This window comes from Trichechus manatus, unplaced genomic scaffold, assembly GCF_000243295.1.
Source record: "Trichechus manatus latirostris isolate Lorelei unplaced genomic scaffold, TriManLat1.0 scaffold00108, whole genome shotgun sequence".
NCBI lineage: Eukaryota > Metazoa > Chordata > Mammalia > Sirenia > Trichechidae > Trichechus > Trichechus manatus.
The window spans coordinates 7558243-7585967 of NW_004444044.1; positions in this window are offsets into that span (position 1 = coordinate 7558243).

The window sequence follows — 27725 nt, forward strand, 5'->3', positions numbered from 1 at the left end:
ATGTCCCCTGAAAGCATGGTCCCCAGACCCCCACCCCTGCTACTCTGTCCCTCGAAGTGTTTGACTGTATTCAGGAAACTTCTTAGCTTTGGTTTAGTCCAGTTGTGTTGACTTCCCCTGTAGTGTGTGCTGTCCTTCCCTTCACCTAAGATAATTCTTATCTACTGTCTGGTTAGTAAATAATCCTCACCCTCCCTCCCCATCCTCATAACCATCAAAGAATGTTTTCCTCTGTGTTTAAACCTTTTCTTGAGTTCTTATAATAGTGGTCTTAGACAATATTTGTCCTTCTGTGACTGACTAAATTCACTCAGCATAATGACCTCCAGCTTCCTCCATGTTATGTTTCACAGCTTCATCATTGTTCTTTATTGTTGCATAGTATTCCATTGTGTGGATATACCATAATTTGTTTATCCATTCATCTGTTGATGGGCACCTAGGTTGTTTCCATCTTTTTGCTATTATGAACAGTGCTGCAGTAAACATGGGTGTGCATATATCTATTTGTGTGATGGCTCTTATTTCTCTAGGATATATTCCAAGGAGCAGGATAGCTGGATCATATGGTACTTCTATTTCTAGCTTTTTAAGGAACCGCCAAATCGATTTCCAAAGTGGCTGTACCATTTTACATTCCCACCAACAGTGTATAAGTGTTCCAGTCTCTCCACAACCTCTCCAGCATTTATTATTTTGTGTTTTTTGGTTTAATGCTAGCCTTGTTGGGGTGAGATGATATCTCACTGTAGTTTTGATCTGAATTTCTCTAATGGCTAATGATTGTGAGCATTTTTTCATGTGTCTGTCAGCCACCTGAATATCTTCTTTGGAGAAGTGCCTGCTCCTATCCTTTGCCCATTTTTTAATTGAGTTATTTGTCTTTTTGTTGTTGAGGTTTTGCAGTATCTTATAGATTTTAGAGAGTAAACACTGATCGGATTTGTCGCAGCCAAAAATTTTTTCCCGGTCTGTAAGTTGTCTTTTTACTCTTTTGGTGAAGTCTGTTGATGAGCATAAGTGTTTGATTTTTAGGAGCTCCCATTTATCTAGTCTCTCTTCTGGAGCCTGTGCATTGTTACTTACAGTTCGTATTGTGTTTATGCCATGTATTAGGGCTCCTAGCATTGTCCCTATTTTTTTCTTCCATGAATATTTACCCCTATTTTTCTAAGTTTATACCTGTCTTTTATTTCTTTATATTGCCTTGACTTCCTCTCCATATGAAAAATCCATGTCTACATTTTTTAAGTCCCTCTTTTTTGTTTTAATGTTGTCATCTTTTACATATTGACATCTGTTTCCTTATTTTCAGTGTTTTAGCTTTGTTTGATTTTTGTGACTTCCCTATCTGGGTTAATATCTTCTGTCCTGTGTTCTAGTCTTGGGTTGTTATCTGATATTACTGATTTTCTAACTGGAGGACTCCCTTTAGCATATCTTGTAATTTTGGTTTGGTTTTTGCAAATTCCCTAAATTTCTGTTTATCTGGAAATGCCCTAATTTTGCCAGCATCTTTGAGAGATAGGTTTACTGGATATATAGCTCTTGGCTGGCAGTTTTTTTCCTTCAAGGCTTTATATATGTCATCCCATTGCCTTCTTGCCTGCATAGTTTCTGCTGAGAAGTCCGAGCTTATTCCTATTGATTTCTCCTACGTAGATGACTTTTCGTTTATCCCTAACCACTCTTAAAATTCTCTCTTTATCTTTGGTTTTGGCAAGTTTGATTCTAATATACGTTGGTGACTTTTTTTCAGATCTACCTCATGTGGGGTTCCATGAGCATCTTGGATAGATATCTTGTCATCTTTCACGGTATCAGGGAAGTTTTTTGCCAGCAAATCTTTAACCATTCTCTCTGTATTTTCTGTTATTCCTGCCCTTCCCCAACCCATTCTGGTACTCCAATCACTCATAGGTTATTCCTCTTGATAGAGTCTCACATAATTCTTAGGGTTTCTTCATTTTTTTAATCCTTTTATGTGATTTTTCCTCAAATAAGTTAGTGTCAAGTGCTTTATCTTCAATCTCACTAATTCTGACTTCTATTGCCTCAATTCTGCTCCTATGACTTTCTATTGAGTTGTCTAACTCTGGAATTTTATTGTTAATCTTCTAGATTTCTGATTGCTGTCTCTCTATGGATTCTTGCAGCCTGTTAAATTTGTCATTATTCTCTTCTTTAATCTTTTTAATTTCCTCTATTGTGTTTTCTGCATTTTACTTAATTTCCTTCCTAATTTCTTGAAGAGTTCTGTATGTTAATCTTTTGTATTCTGCCTCCAGTAATTCCAAGACATTTTCCTCCTCTGGAAAATTTCTATATTCTTTATTTTGGGAGCTTGCTGAAGTCATCATGGGTTGCCTCGTATGTGATTTGATATTGACTGTTGTTTCCAAGCCATCAATAAGTTCTTATATTTATTTATTTTATGTTAGCTTACTGTGTCCTAGCTTCTTGGCTTTTTTTTTTTCATATGCCCAAATAGGCTGCTTGAATGAGCTAGTTTGATTATTGGCACCTTTGAAGCTCTAATGTCCTGTCACCAGGTGGTTAGATCTGTTACTAGGTATTGAGCTCAGGAGTCTGCCCACTCCTCCTGTATGGATTCAGCTCAGGTGCCCAGGTAGATAGCCACCAAGTGTGTGGTTTAGACTTTCACTTACAGTCCTAGACAGGCATGGGTGATTGGTGTAGGCACAGGCATCTTGCTGCAGCAGGAGGACACACTCTGAGAAAAGCAGTGTCTGACGACTCTCTCCCCAAGTGTCCAGGAGGAAGGCGTGTCCCTGTTACCTAGAGCTGGTAGGAGGGTGGGTATTGCAGCTAGCCTATGAGTACCTGATGCTGTTGGCTGTAATGACTGAGGGGCACCTCTTATTCATGGGCCCCTATCGCAGGTGGCTAGGTGGTGTGGGTGGAGCCACTAGTCCTCAGGCCCCTGATGTGGGTAGGTGAAAACCCTGCTTAATGTGCAGAGCAGTGTCAACTGTCAAGAACCTACCACTTCACAGCGGAAACAGTTGAAGTTAGAGTTCTGGTGTATACCCTGTTGTACTGTGGTAATGAGGGCCTATGCTGTTGAGATGGGCCCACACAAGTCTATGCAGGGGGAAAAGCACTCAAAGTCCGTGGATCCCTTATGCCTGTGCCTAGGCAAAGGAGCTGTGCCTACCCTGGGTTCCTGGCTTAGGGGAGCTGGCAGTTCATTTTTCCCCCTGTTTGTTAATTTCTTCCTTCTCTAAGGCAGGGAGAATGGCTCCGGGCATGTGACGGATCCTACTTCCGGCCCAGGGGACTCGGCAGTTGCTGAAGCTGGTCTGGGACCCAGTGCAGAGCAGAGACCGGGGACTTAAATGGGAGAGAGTTTTTTCCCTAAGGGGGGTATTTTTGATATGCATGGTAAGCTGTGTGCAATTACTTATCTTTCAGCGATCGAGGGCTTCTTCTCACTGGTTCTGTATGGCCAAGTAGACTCTCAGTAGCTGGGTCTCTCCCAGTGTGGAATATGCCTCTGGAGCACTGCTGCTTGCCTGCCTCACCACTCGCCCCCAAGCTGATCGGACCTAAAAGTCTCAGGCTCTTGCTGGGTCAGGTCTGGCAACTTCTTGCTGCTTAAAAACCGTCTCTCCCACCCCCTGCCACTCAGTTCATTCCTCAACTCTGCCTTTGATGTTCAGGGCTTCCAGATTGCCATATATAATCGAATCACTTGTTTTTTTGGGGTCTGAGTTGTAAGAGGGTCTACCGAAAGTGTCTGACTACTCTGCCATCTTGGCCCTGCTTCCTAATTTATATTTCAATATAAAAGTAACCACCTTCTTTCTCAAAAACTTATAAAATTACAAAAACAAACAAACAAACAAATGATCCTCTATTTTGTGATCTGATGTGGTCATCCTCCGTTTTCAGATAACACCAATTTTCACATCATGATCTGGTCTTTGGAATCTAACCATGTCAATAAGTGAGGAGTGGGTGTAAACAGCTATAAAAATACTGGAGACATTTTGGTGTATTCCTATATGTTCTTTTTCCACTCTAAACACTATTTTAAAAACCCATTTAAGAATGTATTAAATCTTACATTTTTATTGAGGTATATAGGGTGAAAAATGATTTCATCTCTATTCCCAGACTTTAAAATCTTTCACAGACTTCTGGTTAAGCATATGTATTTATCTCTGTTCCCTGAGAGTAATAGAAAAGAAAATAAATCCTCATGGACAAAATGAATGTGAGTGATGATGACAACAAATAAGAAGTGTCAACAAAATTATGGAAGATGGAAAGTAAAGACAAATGGCAACTAACTCAATAGATCAAAGAAAGGGGAAATTTGGCTACCTACAATGGATGATTACAATGTAATGGCAGTGAATCATCTCCTGAAGGAATCTGGAAATTCTCAGGAATTAGAGGTAGCAGGTACATCTAAAACTGGAGGAGGGGCTTTAAAACAGGAATTGCTGTTGAAAATTCTTACAGGGAATTCCCTTCAGAGTTGACATAATAGCACTGCTCTTATTAATGGCCAGTCACTGCTTCTAACCAAATGAATCTTGCCTTAACTCAGTTCATAATCAGAGCAATCAAATGTCTTAAAAAATACTATGCACATCATCATTTTAAATTCTAGTTCTTTCTTTTTTCAAGTTTCTGTTTTTTTATAATTACTAAAATTATATTTATTTCTCTTAAAGAAGTAATGCAGTCACTAAAAATTGATTTATTGGTTTTACAATATGTAAAATAATATAAAATATATTTTATACAATAAAGCATGCCTCAAAATACTGAAACATATTTGAAGCATGCAATATGGGCTTGTTATGTCAACTAGGTAAAATTGATTCTGTCTTAAAAATAGCATCTCTTTTATTTCCTTGAATTAGAATAGTGCTTTTAGGTAAATAATGAACCATTATATAAAGAATGTTCACATGTGCATAGTTAAAATATATCTTAATGTCAGTGATTGCAAATTCAAATTTGAATTTTATATACCTACAGTGTTTGCAATTCAAATACAAAAAATGCTCAGTTGTTTTTTGGATAGATTTGGTTTAACATAAATACCCCTCTGGGAAGAGGAGTATTTTGGCCATTATGAGTTTAAGTATGTGTTAGAATCACTCACTAATTTGCAGATTTTGAGGTGGAACTTACTTATGAATCAACTAGTTTGCTTCTTCTGATGTTACAGAGATAAGATTGAAGTACTATCACCCATCATATGAAAGGATGTAACTAGTACCCTTGTAACAGTCTTTTACTTATGTTATAAAGAAAAGTTGCATTGAAATAAAAAAAATTGTATCTATATTATACGGTATATACAAAGTTCAACTAATTGCATTATACTAGTTAGAGGTAATGATAGACTCCATCAATTCTTAATTTAACCAGCTACCTGGCCAACTGACCAGAAGAGATTCATATACTTGCCCATTCCAAAGAAAGGTGATCCAATGGAATGAGGAAATTATCAAATAATATCATTAATATCACGTGAAAGTAAAATTTTGCTGAAGATTATTCAAAAACAGTTGAAGTAGTACACTGACATGGAACTGCCAGAAATTGAAGCCGGATTCAGAAGAGGATGTGAAATGAGGGATATCATTGCTGATGTGAGATGGATCTTGGCTGAAAGCAGATAATACCAGAAAGATGTCTACCTGTGTTTTATTGACGACACAAAGGCATTAGACTGTGTAGATCATAACAAATTACGGATAACATTGCAAATAATGGGAATTCCAGAACACTTAGTTGTGCTCATGTGAAATCTTTACCTAGACCAAGAAGTAGCTGTTCGAACAGAATAAGGGCATACTGCATGGTTTAAAACTGGAAAAGGTGTGCACCAGGGTTGTTTCTTTCCACCATACTTATTCAATCTGTATGCTGAGCAAATAATCTGAGAAACTGGACTATACGAAGAAGAACATGGCGTCAGGACTGTAGGAAGACTCACTAACAATCTCTATATGCAGATGACACAACCTCGCTTGCTGAAAGTCAAAGAGGACTTGAAGCACTTACTGATAAAGATCAGAGTTTACAGCCTTCAGCATGGATTACATCTTAATATAATGAAAAGAAAAATCCTTACAACTGGACCAATAAGCAACATCATGATAAACGAAGAACATACTGAAGCTGTCAAGGATTTCATGTTACTTGGATCCACAATCAACACCCATGGAAGCAGCAATTAAGAAATCAAAAGACACAGTACATTGGGCAAATCAGCTGCAAGAGATCTCTTTAAAATGTTAAAAAGCCAAGATACCACTTTAAGGACTAAGGCACTCCTGACTCAAGCCATGGTATTTTCAATCACCTCTTATGCATGTGAAAGCTGGACAGTGAATAAGAAAGACTGAAGAAGAATTGAAGCATTTGAATTGTGGTGTTGGCAAAAAATATTGAATATACCATGGACTTCCAGAGGAACGAACAAATATGTCGTGGAAGAGATTTGGCCAGAATGCTCCTTAGAAGTGAGGATGGTGAGACTTCATCTCACTTACTTTGAACAAGTTATCAGGAGGACCTAGTCCTTGGAGAAGGACATGGGTCAGTAAAAAAGAGGAATACCCTCCACAAGATGGATTGACACAGTGGCTGCAACAATGGGGGTAAACATAGCAATGATTGTGAGGATAGAGCAGGACTGGATAAATTTTTCTTCTGTTGTACACAGGGTCACTATGAGTCGGAACCGACTTGATGGCACCTAAGAACAGCAACAATGTTCAGCATTTTTGAGAGCCTTGGGGTGTTTAGGAATGTGTAATATTACATGTAATAACCATCAAATTGTGAATTATATCACATAACGTTGTGAAAATTTCCATTGTTTGCTTCTTTGAAGTTTGCAGAATGGTACTTTCAGATAATGCAATTGAAAATACATGGATAAAAATGTTGTTTTTTTTAGATGCTGTTGAGTTGGTTCTGACTCATAGTGACCCCTATGTACAACAGAATGAAACATTGCCTGCTGTCGGTCCTACACCATCCCGACAAAGTCATTGTTATGCTTGAGCCCATTGTTGCAGCCACTGTGTCAATCCATCTTATTGAGAGTCTTCCTCTTTTCCACTTCTTAATAAAAAGACGTTTTCTTTGTTACAAGCTTTTTAAGATTAATTCCATAAAATCTATAACTAGGCCACATACTGCAGAAATTTTCTGATGGTTGAGAAGTTAGGTTTAGTACTATTTGTTCTACAAATCTAACTAGTCATAAGTACACATTTTAAAAAAGAAGAGGTGACTAAATTAGTACCATCAATAAATGATCATTTTAAGGGTGTGGAATGTAAGCTATCTTTATTGATCATTGTGTAATAAAGTTGAAAGAGATCCTTGAGTTGCATAGACCCACCTTGAATATGCATCACCAGAGCTTCTTAATTATATTATTAGTCAGCTGACATGGCTGCATAAACTTAGCAAGGATATCACTATTATTTACGAAACACACGTTATAGTTTCATAGCTTTCCTTTATTTCCTAGTATCTAACGTTTGTTTAAGGAGCCGTGGTGGTCCAGTAGTTAAAGTGCTCAGCTGCTAACCTAAAGGTCAGCTGTTCGAATCCACCAGCTGCTCTTTGGGAGAAAGATGTGTCTGTCTGCTCCTGTAAAGATTTTCAGCCTTGGAACTCCTATGGGGCAGTTCTACTCTGTCCTATAGAGTCACTGTGAGTCAGAATCGACTCTATGGCAATGGACAATGGATTTAAGATTTGGTTACTTGCAGGAAAATAGTAATGATTACTATCTACTGATTGCTTTCTTTATGCCAATAAGATCACATATATAGTTAGACAATTAGTTTTCATATCAACCATACTGAAGGTAGAATCATTATCCCCCATTTTATAACTGAGGATAATAAGACACAGAGTGGTTACATAACTTGCTGGAGGCTGCACAGAGGGTAAATTGTGGAGTTCATATTGGAAAACAGATTTATCTAATTCCACAGCCTACGCTGTATCCATAAAGTCATGCTGCCTTAGATGAGACTCAGTGAGACGGGGAAAAATACTACCAAGTTAAAGAAGGAGGAATTTTAGGAATATTTTGGAAGGAATTTCTTGCCCATTATGTTAAAAGAGTAAAATGTTCCATAAGTTGAGACAGATCCTCCATTCATCAACACTGTTCAAAAGCTAATCGGAAATCCATTCTGTGCCTTTAAAATGATATGCTAATATTCTCTTTGTTTCTGGGATTTCTGACAATGGGCTAGCATATCATTTTGGAATAAGCATAGTTAAAGAGTTTGCTCATTTTGCTATGAGTGCAGAAAAACCTAAAAGACTAGAGTTTTGTCAAAATTTAAAAGCTGTGATGAAATAAAGAGGATTATTATAAGGTTATTGGATTAGTCTGGGGAGAATTGAATTAACTGTGTATCTGAGCTCTGTAAGGTAATCAACATATTATTTTCCCAATATTTAGTCTAGAAAGTTGTCTACCTCTTAATAGCTGTATTAATTATATACTTCTTTTAATTTAGTAAGTATTAAGGTGTATACAATTTATATATTTTTCACTTAACATTGGTTTAAATATTCTTTTCATATAATTTCATAGTAAAGGAAAACCTGCAAAGACTGGAAACTGTGTTAAGCAGAAACCTGTAAGAGGAAGAAAACTCAAATCTTTTCCACTAAAATGAGCAATAGAAAAGTGGTGAAAGGCAGAAAACTTCTTAGACCCAGAAAATCAAGGCAGCCTCGTCGAGTTGTGGCTTTCACAGGTTTTACTGTATTCCTTTCTCTATAATCAACTTATATACAAAGTTTAATGCCTTTATAATATTCCTTTAAATTTAAAATAAGAGTTGATTTAGTATTTCCATATTATTGATTATTTTAATTTTCACAGTCCATTCACCTTTATAAATTAAGATAACAAGAAATAGCAAGGTAAAGTAACTTGCCAAAGGCCAGTTTCACCAGTGGGTAAATGGTGGAATCCATATTTGAGAATAAATTGATCTAATTCTAGAGGCCAAGCTCTGTTTATTTACTCTATTACTTCTAAGTTTTCTCTGGATATAATTCCGTAAACTATCTTTAGGATAAATTCTCAAAATTTGAATATCTGAGACAAGGTGTATGAATAATGCTATAACTTCCAAATGTGATGTCTCCATATTAGATGGATTTATTTAACATACACACACATTTAAATAACTACTTTTTTTTTTTTTCCACAAAATCTCATTTTCTCTCAGGAATGAAGACACACCAAGATTTTCATCACAAAAATATCTATTCGAATGGCTTAAAATCTTTGCCTATAAATTTATAATAATCAGTTCCTATTTTACGTATTTTTACATAATTTGTGCTTATTTTAAGTAATTAGACATATAAAGGAGTTAGGGCAAATGAGGTTAAATGTGAACATGTGTGTTACAGTGAACTTGGTAATCACTCTGTAAATGCACACTTTTTTATCCTTTATGAGCTGCAAATCTCCAGTAATTGGGGTGATTCTTTTTGCATAATACAAAATAATAGAATGGTGTAGACGCCATTAATTCAAGTAGTGCTGGTCCCCGGTAATCTTGATAGTCTTTTAGAGCAGGGCTTTCTAAAACCAAAACCAAACCTATTGCTGTTGAGTTGATTCTTACTCGTAGTGACTCTATAGGACAGAGTAGAACTTCCTCAAAGGATTTCCAAGAAGTGGCCAGTGGGTTCAAACTACCAACCTTTTGAGTAGCAGCCATATGCTTAACCACTACGCCACAAGGGCTGGAGCTGCTGAATTTTTTGATTGTTGAGTATGTAAGCTGCAGGTAGTAACTGAAATTGGAGAAGATGATGAAGTGGCTTCTACTATGGACTACACGGGTTATGAATTTCCCAGATGACTAAAACTGCTGGAGATGTTACGTACGACATCAGAAACTGCCTAGAGGAAATATTGGTTATAAAAAGAAAGAATCCATTATTTGCTTAGGAAATACTAGTTCCTCTTCTTTTTCCTTTTTTTTTCCTACATTGCCAAAGTAATGAGATACGCCAGCTTAGATTAATTCTACACTTTTAAGTCTCCCTTTTGTACCCTTGATGAACCATACAAGATCTTTTCATGGGTAACTAATTTCTAGTCAGAAGTTGATTGATAGTTGGTACAATTTTTATTTTACTATACTCTGGCCATTTATGATTTCCCCTCCTCTATTTTCTTGCTAATGAGCTATCTTTAGATAAAGTGTGTATATGATTATGTTAGAACTGCGTCAGGCTTGCAGATTTTCAGTATAAAATCACTGATATAGATCCTATTTTATTTAAGAAAGCACATTAATTTCATTGTTTTCTCCTATAAAAAGGATATACTAAAGAATATATTACTGGTTATTAAAAGTTATTAAGATGTTTTAAGTGAATAAACTGAGAAGCATAGTATAAGAAAAATGAGTGGCCAGATGTTAAATAGAATCAAATTTTATATTTGAGTATGGTTTGTGCATAGTAGAGAATTTCAGTGAGATAAATTCACTGGGAGAAGGACAAATGGTTAACGAGAGCCATTTAAACCTCATCAAAGCCAGTTGTCTTAAACTTTTTCAATACATATGCCAATCGTTATTCATACTGAGTGAGTAGTAGGATAGAAAATAGTTATGTTGGTGTCAGCACTGAGTAGATTTTTCTGAGGGAGAATACAAACGATTATGCAATGACAACAATGTAAGATAAATACATAAGCACATTAAGACAAAGGAAGAGAATAGGTTTTTAAATATTGAAAATTCACTTAAAATATTTAGTAATTATCCTGAGAGAATGCCCCCCAGACACTCTTTTAAGTTAATACTGAAGTCATTCATGAGGTTCACCCTTCAGCCAGAGATTAGTTGTTGTTGCTATTGTTAGGCAGCATCGAGTCTTTTCTGACTCATAGAGACCCTACGTACAAGAACGAAACACTGCTTGTGTGCGCATATGATGTGATTGAAAACACCATGGCTTGGGTCATGCACACCTTAGTCTTCAAGGTGAAGTCTTCGCTTTTTAATACTTTAAAGAGGTCTTTTGCAGCAGATTAACCCAATGCAATGCGTGTTTTGATTTCTTGACTGCTGCTTCCATGGGTGTTGATTACAGATCCAAGTAAAATGACATCATTGACAACATTAATCTTTTCTCAATTTATCGTGATGTTGCCTATTGATCCACTTGTGAGGATTTTTGTTTTCTTTATGTTGAGGTGTAATCCATGCTGAAGGCTGTAGTCTTTCATTTTCATCAGTAAGTGCTTCAAGTCCTCTTCACTTTCAGCAAGGAAGGTTGTGTCATCTGCATATCGCAGGTTGTTAATGAGTCTTCTTCCAATCCGGATGCCTCATTCTTCTTCATATAGTCCAGCTTCTCAGTTTATTTGGTCAGCATACAGACTGAATAATTTTGGCACACACCTTTTCTGATTTTAAACCATGCAGTATCCCTTGTTCTATGTGAACAACTGCTTCTTGGTCTGTGTACAGGCTCCTCATGAGCACAATTAAATGTTCTGGAATTCCCATTCTTCACAATGTTATCCATAATTTGTGGATCGACAGTCAAATGCCTTTGCATAGTCAATAAAACACAGGTAAACATCTTTCTGGTATTTCCTGCTTTCAGCCAAGATCTATCTGACATCAGCAATGATATCCTTTGTTCAATGTCCTCTCTGAATCAGTCTTAAATTTCTGACAGTTCCCTGTCAATGTACTGCTGTAACTGCTTTTGAATGATCTTCAGCAAAAATTTACTTGTGTATGATATTAATGATATTATTCAATAATTTCCGCATTATGTTGGGTCACTTTTCTTTGGAATGGGCACTAATATGGATCTCTTACAGTCAGTTGGCCAGGAAGCTGTCTTCCAAATTTCTTGGCATAAACAAGTTAGCACCTCCAGTGCTGCGTCTGTTTGTTGAAATATCTCAATTGGTATTCCATCAATTCCTGAAGTCTTGTTTTTTGCTAATGTCTTCAGTGCAGCTTGGACTTCTTCCTACAGTATCATCAGTTACTGATCATATGCTACCCCTGAGATGGTTGAACGTCGACTAATTCTTTTTTGGTGCAGTGACTTTGTATATTCTTTCCATCTTCTTTTGATGCTTCTTGAGTCTTTCAATTTTTTACCCATAGAACTCTTCAATATTGCAACTTGAGGCTTGAATTTTTTCTTCATTTCTTTCAGCTTGAGAAATGCTGAGTGTTTTTCCCTTTTGGTTTTCCAACTCCAGGTCTTTGCACATTTCATTATAATACTTCACTTTGTTTTCTTGAGTCGCCCTTTGAAATCTTCTGTTCAGTTCTTTTCCTTCATTTCTTCCATTTGCTTTAGCTACGCTATGTCCAAGAGCAAGTTTGAGAGTCTCTTCTGATATCCATTTTAGTTTTTTCTTTCTTTCCTATCTTTTTAATGACCTTTTGCTTTCTTTGTGTCTGTTTTCCTTGATGTCATTCCACAACTCATCTGGTCTTCAGTAATTAGTGTTCAATGTGTTAAATCTATTCATGAGTTGATCTCTAAATTCAGATGGTATATACTCAAGGCCTTGTTTTGGCTCTTGTGGACTTGTTCTAATTTTCTTCATCTTCAACTTGAAGTTGAGTATGAACAATTGATGGTCTGTTCTCCTGTCAGCAGCTGGCCTTATTCTGGCTGATGATACTGAGCTTCTCCATTGTCTCTTTCCACAGATGTAGTCAAGTTTATTCTTGTGTATTCCAACTGGCAAAGTCCAAGTGTATAGTTGCCATTTATTTTCATGAAAAATGTATTTGCAATGAAGAAGTCTTGGTTGCAAAATTCGATCATGCGATCTTTGGCATGGTTTCTATCACCAAGGCCGTATTTCCCAACTACTGATCCCTCTTTGTTTCCAACTTTTGCATTCCAATCACCAGTAATCATCAACGCATCTTGATTGTATGTTTGATCAATTTCAGACTGCAGAAGTTGGTAAATATCTTCAATTTCTTAATCTTTGGCATTAGTGGTTGGTGTGTAAATTTGAATATTGTGTTAACTAGTCTTCCTTGTGGGCATATGGATATTACCCCATCACTGACAGCATTGTACTTCAAGATAGATCTTCAAATGTTCTTTTTGACGATGAATGCAACGCCTTTCCTTTTCAATTTTTCATTTCCAGCATAGTTGACCATATGATTGTCCGATTCAAAATAGCCAATACCAGTCCATTTTAGCTCACTAATCACTAGGATATCGATTTTTATGTGGACCATTTCATTTTTGATGACTTCCAATTTTCCTTGATTCATATTTCATACATTCCATGTTCCAATTATTAATGGATGTTTGCAGTTATTTCTTCTCATTTTGAGTAGTGTCACCAAGATCCTGAAAGTTTTACTCCATCCACACCATTAAGGTCAACTCTACTTTGAGGAGGTAGCTCTTCCCCAGTTGTATTTTGAGTGACTTCTAACCTAAGAGGCTCATCTTCTGGGACTATACCAGACAATATTCTACTGCTATTTACAAGGTTTTCACAGGCCAATTTTTTCAGAAGTAGACACCAAGGTCCTTTTTCCTAGTCTGGAAGCTTCCCTGAAACCTATCCACCATGAGTGACCCTGTTGGTATTTGAAATACTAGTGACATAGCTTCCATTATCACAACAACATGCAAGCCACCACAGCACAACAAACTGACAGATGTATGGAGAATAAGATGGATAGGGAAGGCCTACTTTTGGCAGTGATATTTCAACAAACACCTGACAAGTGAAATGGAACTAATCACACAAAGAGAAGGGGGAAGAGTGTTTACAACAGAAGGAGCACCATGTTGTTTGGAAGTTCAAGACTGAAGATGGGATAATGACTAGAACAGAGAGATCCTATAGTCACAGGGAAAGCTTTGGCTTTTATTCTAAATGCAGTGCAAAAGCACTGGAGAGAAATAACACTACAATTTGAGTTTAAAAACATTCATTTTGTTCTTGAAAAATAAATTTGAGGGGAATAAAAGAAGAAGCACAGATTTCACTTAGAGGCATTCGTTGAAGCTCCAACCAGATATGGGAATCTGGACTAGGAAGCTCCAATGGAGATAAAGAGAAGAGGATGAAACTAAGGTATGTTTTGGAATCAGAATCATAAATACGAGTTGTTAATGTATTGGGTGTGAACTCAGGGAATGAAGCCAAATTAAAAAGAGAAACAAAGGTTATTTAAGTTTAGGCTTGTTAAATTGGTGCAGTTTAACATGACTTATTAAGTTGGGAGAAAAATAGTGAGATGCAGGTTTTAAGAAGAGAAGAATAAAAAATTAAATGTTGGGAATGTTATGTTTGAGGTATATGAGACATTTGAAGAGACTGGGTATGCAAGTCTGCATCTTAGTGGAGGGTTTGTTTCAAAATCATGGGAATGAATGCAATCACCTAAGGAACACTATAACATGATAAGATAAACAATTCAGGATCAAATCCAAGGATTTTCCATCATTTAAGATTGAGAAGAGGAGCAGGATCTACCAAATAGGGCTGAAAAACAATAGACAGTGCAGAAGAAGGAACCTCTGGAGACAGTTGTGTCATGAAAGCCAAAAGAAGAATCTATTTCAAGAATGAAGTGGTGGCCGAATGAGATGAAGAGAGTTTGGCAATACGAAAGTGACTTTGACAAGATCTACAGTCACCATTCTACCAAGCCAGCTGTCGGTAACTCCTTACTAAACATAATAGCAAATCATAACCTCAGGTGTGCATATGGAATTGCCATGGAGAGCTACAGTTTTATGTTAAAGCGAAAAATACTTTTTCTTTATTTAAGCACAACCTTAATCCTAATTGACTCATCCTCTTTGTTTGAACAAAAATCTTTGAATTCAGAAGTTTGATTTTAGGAAGTTGGAGGGAAATCTGACAATTTATGAAATTTTTGACTTCATTTCTCTAACCTCATAGACTCTTTTCTCAACTTTTTTTTTCTAAAATATTAGAGATTATGACTAACATGATGTTAATCCCTCTTTTAGATCTAGGTGGGATGACATACAGTCAATAAATAGCCAACACTTTGTTGAATTTATTTTTTTGTGTCCGATTTCTGTTTACAAAGTTGTAAATAGAAGTAGGATTTATACCAGATGATTCAAATGAAGAGAGCTTTAATGAGCAACTTACTTACAAGAAATTGACATTAATGGTGAGACTCATGTAGCCTTGCAACAATAGAAAACTACTGCCATTCCTAGAGCTGAAGGATCAAGAGGAAAGAGTGTTGCTGGAGCCCAGAGAGCTGGCTCGGTGGAATAGAGCTGCCCAATGGAAGCCATAGTCTTGGAACATTGAATTCTTGCCAGAGACATTGCAAAAAAAGGAGGACGGTAGCTGGGAAAGAAATACCCTTCCTCTCTCTCATTTCATCCTCTGTCTCCTGCCTGTGCCTTTCATTGACCAAATCTAAGCAGAGGCCAGCCAACCAAGTACTACTCAGAATACAGAGCATGACAGAGAAAGATAGAAAAGAGATTTGGCATTTAGGGCTGGCAAATAAAGAATAACCAGGATACCTGATTATTTTACTCCTATTTCTTGGTAGAAGAAAAATATAAGCAAAAAACTATTCTACGTTTTCACTTCTTGTGGCTTGGGAGAGCAAACAATAGGAAATTAGTAACATTTATGATTAAGATAAGGGGGGTAATTTAATTTTTACACTTAGTGAAAGTAGGGAAATAGAGGAATAGAGAAAAGGGATGATAGAGACTGTTAATGGATTGAATTGTGTCCTCCAAAAATATGTGTTGTAAATCTTAACCCCTGTACAAACGGTTATAATCCCATTTGGGAATGGGTTTTCTTTGTTATGTTAATGATGCAGTATTAGTGTAAGATGTATCTTAAATCAATTTTTTTTATTATACTTTAGATGAAGGTTTACAGAACAAACCAGCTTCTCATTAAACAGTTAACACACATTGTTTTCTGACGGTTAACAATTCGATGACATGTCAATACTCACCCTTCTCGAACTTGGGTTCCCTATTACCAGCTTTCCTGTCCCCTCCTGCCTTCTAGTCCTTGCCCCCGGGCTGGTGTGCCCCTTTAGTCTCATTCTGCTTTATGGGCCTGTCTAATCTTTGGCTGAAGCGTGAACCTTGGGAGTGACTTCATTACTAAGCTAAAAGGGTGTCCGGGGGCCATACTCTTGGGATTTCTCTTGTCTCTTTCAGGCCAATAAGGCTGGTCTTTTTTTTAGTATTCCACACCCCCACCATCCCATCCCTTGTAACCAACAAAGATGATTACTTTTTGTGTGTAAACTTTTTCACGAGTTTTTACAGTAGAGGTCTCATACAATATTTGTTTTTCTGTGACTGACTTATTTCACTCAGCATAATGTCCTCTAGTTTCATCCATGTTATGAGATGCTTCACAGATTCATCGTTGTTCTGTATCACTGCATAATACTCCATTGTGTGTATGTACCATAGTTTTTTTATCCATTCATGTGTTGATGGGCATCTAGGTTGTTTCCATCTTTTTGCTATTGTGAACAAAGCTGCCATGAACATGGGTGTGCATATGTCTGTTCGTGTGCCGGCTCTTATTTCTCTAGGATATATTCCTAGGAGTGGGATTGCTGGTATTTCTATTTCTAGCTTTCTAAGGTGGGAAAGCATAACAATACAACCATTTTTGAAAATGCTATGGCACTTCCTTAGAAAGCTAGAAATGATCATTTTTTTTTTAGTTAGAATTTTGTTCTACATTTTTATCTAGCTCTGTCTGGGATCCTCTATTGTGATCCTTGTCAGAGTAGTCAGTGGTGGTAGCTGGGCACCATCTAGTTGTACTGGGCTCAGTCTGGTGGAGGCCGTGGTAGTTGTGGTCCATTAGTCCTTTGGACTAATCCTTCGCTTGTGTCATTAGTTTTCTTCATTCTCCCTTGCTCGCCAAGGGGTGAAACCAGAAGAGTATCTTAAATGGCTGCTCACAGGCTTTAATGACCCCAGACGCTACTCGCCAAAGTAGAATGTAGAACATTTTCTTTATAACCTATGTTATGCCAATTGAGCTAGGTGTTCCCTGAGACCATGGTCCCTACAGCCCTCAGCCCAGCAATTCGGTCCCTCAGGGAGTTTGGATGTGTCTATGGAGCTTTCATGACCTTGCCTTGGACCAGTTGTGCTGGCTTCCCCAGTATTGTGTACTGTCTTACCCTTCACCAATGTTACCACTTATCTATGGTCTATTAAGTGTTTTTCCACCCACAACCCTCTTCTCCCTCATAACCGTAACCATCAAGGATTGTTTCTTTTTGTGTGTAAGCCTTTTCATGAGTTTTTATAATACTGGTCTCATACAATATTTGTCCTTTTGTGATTGACTTATTTCACTCAGCATAATGTCCTCCAGTTTCATCCATGTTGTGAGATGCTTCGCAGATTCATCACTGTTCTTTATTGTTGCATAATACTCCATTACTTGTATGTACCATAGTTTTTTTATCCATTTGTCTTAGTCATCTAGTGCTTCTATAACAGATATACCACAAGCAGATGGCTTTAACAAGGAGAAGTTTACTTCCTCACAGTAAAGTAGGCTAAACGTCCAAATTCAGGGCATCAACTCCAGGGGAAGGCTTTCTCTCTCTTTCGGCCTTCTCATCAGTGTTCCCCTGGACTAGGAGCTTCTCCACACAGGGACCCCAGGTCCAAAGGATACACTCTGCTCCTGGCACTGCTTTCTTGGTGGTATGAAGTCCCCCTGTCTTTCTGCTCACTTCTCTCTTTTACATCTCAAGAGATTGCCTTAGGACACAATCCAATCTTGTAGACTGAGTCCTGCCTTACTAACACAACTGCCACCCATCCTCCCTCGTTAACATCACAGAGGCAGGATTTACAGCATATAGGAAAAGCAAACAATATCAAGAATCATGGCCCAGCCAAATTGATACACACATTTTGGGGTCATGTAATTCAATCCATGACACCATTCATCTGTTGATGGGCATCTAGGTTATTTCCATGTTTTTCTATTGTGAACAATGCTACAATGAACATGAGTGTGCATATGTCTATATGTGTGATGGCTGTTATTTCTCTAGGATATATTCCTAGGAGTGAGACTGTTGGATCATATGGCATTTGTATTTCTAGCTTTCTAAGGAAGTACCATATCATTTTCTAAAATGGCTGTACCATTTTTCATTCCCAATCTCCCCACGGCCTCTCAAACATTTGTTATTTTCTGTTTTTTTGATTCATGCCAGTAAAGCCAGGGTGAGATGGTATCTCACTGTGGTTTTGATCTGCATTTCTTGAATGGCTAGTGGTCTGAGCATTTCCTCATGTATCTGTTGGCTGTTTGAATGTCTTCTTTGGTGAAGTGTTGTTCATTTCTTTTGCCCATTTTTTAATTGGTTTATTTTTCTTTTTGTTGTAGAAGTGTTGGATTTCCTGTAGATTTTAGTGATTAGAACTTTGTCAGATTTGTAATAGCCAAATTTTTTTCCCCAGTCTATAGGTTCTCTTTCACTCTTTTGATGAAGTCTTTTGATGAGCATAATGTTTAACTTTTAGAAGATTCCAGTTATTCTGGTTTATCTTCTGGAGTTTGTGTGTTGTTAGTTATGGTTTGTATCCTGATAATGCCGTGTATTAGGCCCTCTAGAGTTGATCCTGTTTTTTCTTCTATGACCTTCATAGCTTTTGGTTTTATATGTAGGTCCTTGATCCATTTTGAATTAGTTTTCATGTATGATTTGAAGTATGGGTCCTGTTTAATTTTTTTGCAGATGGACAACCAGTTTTGCCAGCACTATTTGTTAAAAAGACCATCTTTTCCCTATTTGATGGATTTTGGGCCTTTGTCGAAGATCAGGTGAGTATAGTTGGATGGATTTACATCGGGTTCTCAATTCTGTTCCATTGGTCAATGTGTCTGTTATTGTACCAGTACCATGCTGTTTTGACTACTGTAGGTGTATAGTAGGTTCTCAGGTAAGGTAGTACAAGTCCTCTTACTTTATTCTTCTTCTTCAGTAGTGCTTTACTTCTCTAGAGTGTCTTCCCTTTCCATATAAAGTTAATGATTAGTTTTTCCATCTCTTTAAAGAATCTTGTTGGTATTTGCATTGTATTTGTAAATTGCTTTTGGTAGAATAGTCATTTTCACAATGTTGAGTCTACCTATCCATGAGCGTGGTATGTTTTTCCATTTATGTAGATCTCTTTTGGGTTCTTGCAGTAGTGTTTTGTAGTTTTCTTTGTATAGGTCTTTTACATCCCTGGTTAGATTTATTCCTAAGTATTTTATTTTTTTAGGGGCTATTGTAAATGATATTGTTTTCCTGATTTCGTTTTCATCATTTTCTTTATTGGTGTATAGCAATCCAACTGTTAAATAAATCTCTTTTGAGTTACAAAAGAGCAGATTAAGCAAGCAAGAAAGCACAAATGGAAGGGAAGATACAAGCCAAATGATCACCAAGGAACCTAGAAATAGAAGCTGAAAAGAGACAAGGACCTTCCCCAGAACAGACAGAGACAGAGAAGGAGAGAGAGAGAGTTCCCCGAGAGGCAGCACCCTGAATTTGGACTTCTAGGTTCCTAAACTGTGAGAAAATAAATTTTTGTTCATTAAAGTCACCCAGCAGCACTACATAACTAAGAGAGAGTCAATATAATGGAGAAAGACCATGCAGTGTCCTATCTCACCTATTACCATATCCCCTCAAATCATTAGAAATTTATGAAATTCCTGATATTCTTAGTGCTAGGGGATCATTTCTGTAAAACTTGTACAAGAGTGTGGCTTGCACCTAGGTTAGTACTAGATTGATAGATGCAACTTGTAGATGCAGAAACAGAGAGAACTTGAACCGTAAGAAAGTATGGACAGGAAATGTACCAAAATCTTGATCTGAGTTCTGGATTCTTACAAAAGTGTTTCAGCCTTTCCTGGATACTACACTCTTTCGTAAATTGAATTAATATTTATAAACTACATTTGTTTATTTATTTTAAATAAGGAGTTAAGAACCCACTGGCAATTAAAAAGCCAAATACAGTCCCTAGGCCATATTCTCAATGGGAAAGAGTTTAAACAAAAGTGAAAAAAAATTAACAGGTTTTGTCGAAGCCAATTATTATAGAAATTTTGCATACTTACATTAGTAGACTGTCATACTAGTAGTTAAATGGAGTTGAGAAAAATGTTCAGTTTTTGTTTTTTTCCCTAATTAATTTCTTCATTTACTTTGGCTTGATGAGTTGGGGTGAGGTGGAAGGAATGTTCTGTTAAGTATGGTCGGTCTACTCTGGCAAGTTTTACTTCGTGCTTCCAAAATGTGTGTGTTAATAAGATGGCTTGAAATAGATGTTAATTTTTTTCTTGGTAATGAATTTGAACAATCCATTTATGGGACCACCAATCTGTATTTACTTAACAATTATATCATTGCGTTAGCTTCTTATGGACAACATTGGGACTCTATACACATTCATTAAATATTCCAACTCGTAGTGACCCTATAAGACAGAGTAGAACTGCCCCATAGAGTTTCCAAGGAGTGGTTGGTGGATTCGAACTGTTGAACTTTCTGTTAGCTGCTGAACTCTTAACCACTGCACCACCAGGGCTCCACAAATATTTACTGAGTGCCAACTATGTATGAGATACTATTCTATTGTTGCCTATATCATAATACAAAATTAAACTGAAATACTGAAGACATGCCAGGAAAATAGAAAGAAAAAAAAGGGACTAGATGAATGAACTTCTCATCCATTTTTCCATGAAGTTGACTCCTAAAGGTATTTTCCAAATTGTGTTTGTAATTGTTAATTCCATTTTTTTATTTACAGTGAGGTTATTGATAACTCGTATTTATCTAACGTAAATTATAGTTTTTAATATTAATGGCTATATTTATTCTTTCTGATCTACATAAAGTAATACTTTCATTATAGGAAGATACAAACATTAAGATAAAACAAATCAAATGCTGAGGTTCACATATTCTCCCTTTGTAGACTTAACATTTAGCTAAATGGAATTTTAATAATATATCAGTCAGTTACACATTGAATGTTTGAGTTAAATTGTTGCGGGATAATCTTATTGTTAACTTTTTTTTCTTTTTGTTTTTGTGAGAGTAATGGTGATGCTGACTTCTAATTCTTCAAGCATATTTGTTTGTGCTGTTGGATGCTTGCTCTTTTGCTGAGAATGGAGGCTTATCTTTCCTCATAGCAAATGATTTGTTGACTGTGCTCAATTTTCATTCAATAGTTTGAGACTGGAAATGACCTTTTTTCTTTATCTACTTTAGGGCTTTTATTGCTAGGGTTTGGCATGATAATCCACCATAGTAATGTTCAATTCACATTTAGCTGGCAAATTAATACATCAACTAATTACACCAGGGCTTTGGGCTGCAGCTCATGTTGGCAAATTTATACAGATCTTCATTAACTCAAATGGAATGATAGGGACATGGACGATTGAGGGCACCAAGGTCAACTCCTATTTGATGCTTAGCAGCATGAGAAACACCAATTTCAGTTCTGTTAACTGATTCCTCCAGAGCAACACAGACACATACACACACAGAAACACGTACACACAAACACATACATATTTTCCTTTTTAAGTGTTCCTTCGATTGTAGTTTGGACAAATTGTCTTTTTTTTTTTTTCAAGTCCCTAAATTTAAAGCAGCAGTATGCTTGTTTAATGGTCTATGATTTTCTCTCTTTTAAAATGCTAAATAAATATAAACCAGGAAATTGATTCCTCTCCCTAAAGTAATTGAGAGATATACTTATAATTTTATCAATATTCCTATCAACCTCAGTATTCAATAATTTAAAATTTATAATATTATTCTTATTTTAAAAAGTTTATTTTTCTTAAATGCCCTCTCTTTTTTGCCTCTAGAGAGTATAAGTTAATCACTTATATTTTACATAAATAAATAATTACTGATGGGAGCTTATAGACAAGTTGTGCAGTCATATGTCACTTAATACCCATGATACGTTCTGTGAAATAGGTGTTATGTGATTTGGACGTTGTACGAACACCGTATTATGTACGTAATTCGGCAGTTAGGTATAGTGCGTATCTAACGTCAGTTAGTCAAATGTTTGTCTTAGTGAATAGTATACGGTGTACATTTCTATGCATAAAAAACATTAAAGAAACACTTCTAGATACACTAAAACATCTTTAACATAATAATACAGTAATAATAATAATGTTTTGATGCGCGTCTCCAAGTAGTGCCTCTTTGTTATTATAAATTATTGTATATACCTTGAATTTTTAATATAATAGGCTTTAGAGATGTTTGGTTTATAACTATGGGTTGTACACAAGTTGGACATTTGTCACCCAGGGACTGCAGACATATATGCAGTCAGACATAGCCCGAACGGATGTTATGTGGCACATGACTGTAATTGCAAAATGATTTTTGTTTTTGAAACCAGCTTTTAAATTTCTAGACTTCCGTTATGAGCAATCATGGCATTTTGTACTTTAGGGCCATTTTTTCTCTACACATTTCAGATAAATTTCTTAAAACTTGTATGCTAAACTGTGGTTTCCTTGGAAAGAGAAACTATATTTTATTCTTCATATTTTCTCTAACATTTAGCTCTGTGTCTGGCACATGGCATGATATGGGAACACATAGAAGTGCACCTAAGCCAGACTTTGGTTTTGAAGTGAATTGGTGAAGATTTCATGGAATAGGTCACGGTAAAGTCAAATCTTAATGAGTTAGACTGTCTCCCCCAAAATTGTGGGGAGGCATTTTAGGCACTGAGGACTTGTTTGAAAGCATTAAGATAAAAGAGAGCATAGACAATTCTGAGAAATGCTTAGCATTCAATATAATTGTGGTGTCAGTTGGACGGAGCAAATAGTGAAGAATGAGGCTCGAAATACTGGTTGAGGAAAGATTGCAGAGAGCTAGTATGCCATGCTCATGGAATTTGAATTTTATCTTGAAAGCAATGCACAGTCATTGTTTAATTTTAAACAGATGGATGATATAAGAAGACTTTCTTTATTTATCAATTTATTTATTAGTGATCAGAGGGATGCCAGGGCATGTATATAGGAAGTTGTGTTAGATTGAGGGAGACAAGACATCTTAGTTAGCTAGTGCTGCAGTAACATATATGCTACAATTGGGTGGCTTTAAATAATGGAAATTTATTTTCTCTCAGCTCTGAACGCTAAAAGTCCAAATCAGGGTCTTGACTGTGTCAATTCCATTTTTGTTGGTAGCCCTGGGCATTCTTTGGTTCTTGGTGGTCCTCATATGGCATCTTGCTTCCCAGTATGTGCTTGCTTCTGAGTCTAATCTATGCTTTTTATAACTCAGAAGTGATTAGGTTTAGGACACACCTTATACTAATATGGTCTCATCAACATAACAAAGAAAATCCTATTCCCAAAAGAGATTACATCCATTAGTATAGGGTTTAGAATTCCAACACGTCTTTTAGGGGGACACAATTCAATCCATAACACAAGTCTTTACCAAAGACAAATTGCTGCAATTCAGACAATACATGATTAAAACCTAAATTAAGATATAGGTCATGGTAATGAAGAAAATAGGCAGATTGGTGAGATACTAGAAAGGTAGAATTGACAGACTCTGGTGACGGGACATAGAGGATAAGGGAAAGAGTGAAATATAAAATGATGCTTGAGCTGTTGTTTTCCAGTATCAATGGTGACACTGTTCACTGATATCAGGGATATCTAAGCTAGTTATCTGGAGAAAATGAGTTTGATTTGTACATTCTGAATTTCAGTTGCAAGCGGAAGATCTAGATATAGAGACCTAATAAATAAATGTTTAAGTGGAAACTAGGATTTTAGTGCAAATATATTATTTGGAAGTTAACCTCAGGAAAAACTAGTAAAGGAGTGGGGAAATGAAAAAAAGGTAAATAAGTCAATATAGGGTGTGCTATTAGTAATCTGGAAACCCTGGTGGTGTAGTGGTTGAGAGCTATGGCTGCTAGACCAAAAGGTCGGCAGTTCAAATCAACAAGGTGCTCCTTAGAAACCGTAAAGGGCAATTCTACTCTGTCTATAGGGTCCCCAGGTTTTTTTGTTTTGTTTTGTTTTGTTATTATTATTAGCAGTCTAGCAGTTTGGATAACTGGGACTTGTCCCAGTAGAGTCCTAGGAGAGACTGTATAGAACATGCCTCAGAGTATCTCCACCTGACGCTATTTCTGGGATGTTAACTGACAGTTGTGTCAGGGGCACAACTCAAAATGAGAAGAAATAGCTGAAAACATCCACTAATAATTAGAACGTGGACTGAAGCAAGCATGAATCTAGGAAAATTGGAAGATGTCAAAAATGAAATAGAACACTTAAAGATCAATATCCTAGCCATTAGTGAGCTAAAATGGCCTGGTATTGGCCATTTTGAATAGCACAATCATACGATCTACTATGCCAGCGATGAAAATTAAAAAAGAGGAACGGCATAGCATTCATCATCAAAAAGAACATTTCAAGATCTATCCTGAAGTACAGCACTGTCACTGATAGGAAAATATCCATATGCCTACAAAGAACACCAGTTAATGCAAATATTATTCAAACTTACGCACCAACCACTAATGCCAAAGATGAAGAAATTGAAGACTTTTACCAACTTCTACAGTCTGAAATTGATCAAAACTGCAATCAACATGCGTTGATAATTATAGATGATTGGAATGCAAAAGTTGGAAACAAAAGAGAAGGATCAGTAGTAGAAAAATATGAACTTGGTGATAGAAATGATGCCAAATATTACATGATAGAATTTTGCAATACCAATGATCTATTCATTGGAAATACCTTTTTTCAACAACATAAACAGTGACTATACATATAGACCTCACCAGATGGAATACACAGGAATAAAATTGACTATATCTGTGGAAAGAGAGGATAGAGAAGCTCAATATCAACATTCAGAACAAGGCCAGAGGCTGAATGTGGAACAGACCATCAACTGCTCCTATGCAAGTTCACTTTGAAGCTAAAAAAGTTTAAAACAAGTCCATGAGAGCCAAAGTACAAACTTGAGTATATCCCGCCTGAATTTAGAGGCCATCTCAAGAATATATTTGACGCATTGAACACTAATGATGGAAGACCAGAGGGGTTGTGAAATGATGTCAAGGAAATCAGACCTGAAGAAAGTAAGAGGTCATTAAAAAGACAGGACTTCCAGCAAAATGGCACTCTAGGCAGAAGCACCACGCTGTACCTCCACAGCAAAGACCTGAAAAACTAAGAAATCCTGAAACCCTAACACATTGAATGAAGAGATAAAGAACTCAGCCAAGCACCAAATGGAGTGAGAAAACTGACAGAGAATGGACAGCAAGGAGAGATTTATGCAGAGGTCCCCTATCAGATAACACAGCGCGGATCCGCCATCTTGGACTCCTATCAGAGAATAGCAGATAGGGGGTATGAGAAAGCAGCTTCACGGAGCTGCCAGCAGAAGACAAAACAACCGGTAATTTGCAATATATGCTTTCCCACCCCCACCCTTCTTCACCCCCACTCGGCCTCCTCTGCTTCCCGTGGCCACAGTCTCTTGGCAGGGAAGCACTGGCTGCTTGGATTCCACCTGTCCACAATGGCCGGCTCCCTGAGTGCCATTTGTTGGCTGCTGGTGTTGCTTTTTTCCACTTCTTTTGATTTCTTCTTCACCTCTCACCACCTCCCCCTCCTTTTGCTCAAATACCTGGCTCCGTGCGACATCTTTGCTTCTTCTTAAGGGACTTCAGAGATCCGTTTGAGTGTGAAACTCTTTCCCGGTCTGGGCTGCCACGCTGGTGGGATCCCGGAGTTTTAGTTTGTTTGTTTGTTTTGAATTGTTTGTTTGTTTTCTTTTCCTTTTCTTGAGTTGGGAGCCTGTTCTGGCCAGGCAGTACTACACGGCTTGGGACCTACCCCCTCAGCTTGCGCAGACATGCAGAGGGAACACTGACCACATTTCTTTTTCTGTGGTTTTTTTTTTCTGTTTTTTGGGGTGATTTTCTTGTTTTTTTCTTTTTAAATTTGTTTTGCTTTCTTTTTCTCTTTTTTTCCCTTTTTGTCTTTCTTCGTTACTCAGTTTCTCATCTCTCTATACCTTCCTTCTTTTCCTGTTCCCTGAATACCTGGCACTGAATACATCTACGCCTAGCCAGGCTGTACTGCAACACCTGAGAACAACTTCCCCAGACCTCGTAGATGCACTGGTGGGATCCCTGGGAGCTTTGCTGTTCTTTTTTCTTTCTAATTTTTATTTATTCATTCTCTTCTTTTTTTCTTCTTCTTCCCCTTTTTGTTTTTCTCCATTTCAGAGTCTCTCATCTCTCCACTCCAATGACAAGCTCCCCTAGCACTCTTTTTTGTTTGTTTGTATGTTTTTGGCTCCTATTCCTCTCTCCTCTCTCCCATATCCATCTTAGCTCCACACATAACAATCTACCCCCACCATCCTGTCTACCTGCACAGTGCGCTTAACATCACACCACCAAGCAGCACAGGCATGGCCTACTGGAACCTGCTCTGCACTGATTACTGACACGGCCCTGGTGGCTGTATTAAGCTGCCACAAACAACCCATGCCAGCAACTCCTCTTCTGCTAGACCTGCCCTGCTGTACCATATCTGAGCGACTGATGCTGCCAGTTGGAGAGGAAGGCAAAAAGTATCATGCCAACAGACCAGCAAACAGCAAAGAACACACAGCCCGCCTGCTCAGACATAGCCAAATAAAAACAAAAAAGGACGAAAGAAACAAATCTACAATCAATAAACAAGAAAAATAACTACTGAATGCCCCAAAGACAGCAGACAATATCAAAACATTTACAAAAACAGGACAGGACGGTTTCAGTAGGCATTCAAAATAAAGTGCCATATGACTTTCCAGTGGAAGAAAAGGCACTAGAACTACCAGACAGGAAATTCAAATCTGTAATACTCAGAATTATCCAAGAGTTGAAGCAAAAAGCAGACAAAAATGAGGAAAAAATAGACAAATTCAGGGACAAGGCAGAAAATTTCATGGAAAATAGAGACAAAAAAATGGAAGAATTCAGGAAAATAATGTAGGAACAAAATGTCAAAAGAAATTCACAACCAGAAATTATACAAAAGCAACAATTAGAAAGCCAAAAGACAAACAAGAAGATTTCAGAAATGGACAGTGTCATAGAAGGGCTGAGAAGCAGATTTGAAATGGTGGAAGACAGGATCGGCAGAATTGTACACAAACACTTGCATACAACTCTGTTCGAGGAAAACTCAGAAAAAAGAACAAAGAAAAATGAAGAGACCCTGAGAGTTATGTAGGATACAATCAAAAGCAAAAATTTGCAAGTGATCAGAGTTCCAGAACAGGGGGAGAAAACAGAAAACACAGAGAGGATCATTGAAGAATTGCTGACAGAAAACTTCCCCAATATCATGAAAGATGAAAAGCTGGCCATCCAAGAAGCTCAACGAACTCCATGTAGGATAGACCCCAGAAGAAAATCACAGAGGCATATCATAATCACACTAACCAAAACCAAAGACAAACAAAGAATCCTGAGAGCAGCTCGTGAAAAACAAAAAGTCACATAGAGAAGTGAAACAATAAGACTAAGCTCAGATTATT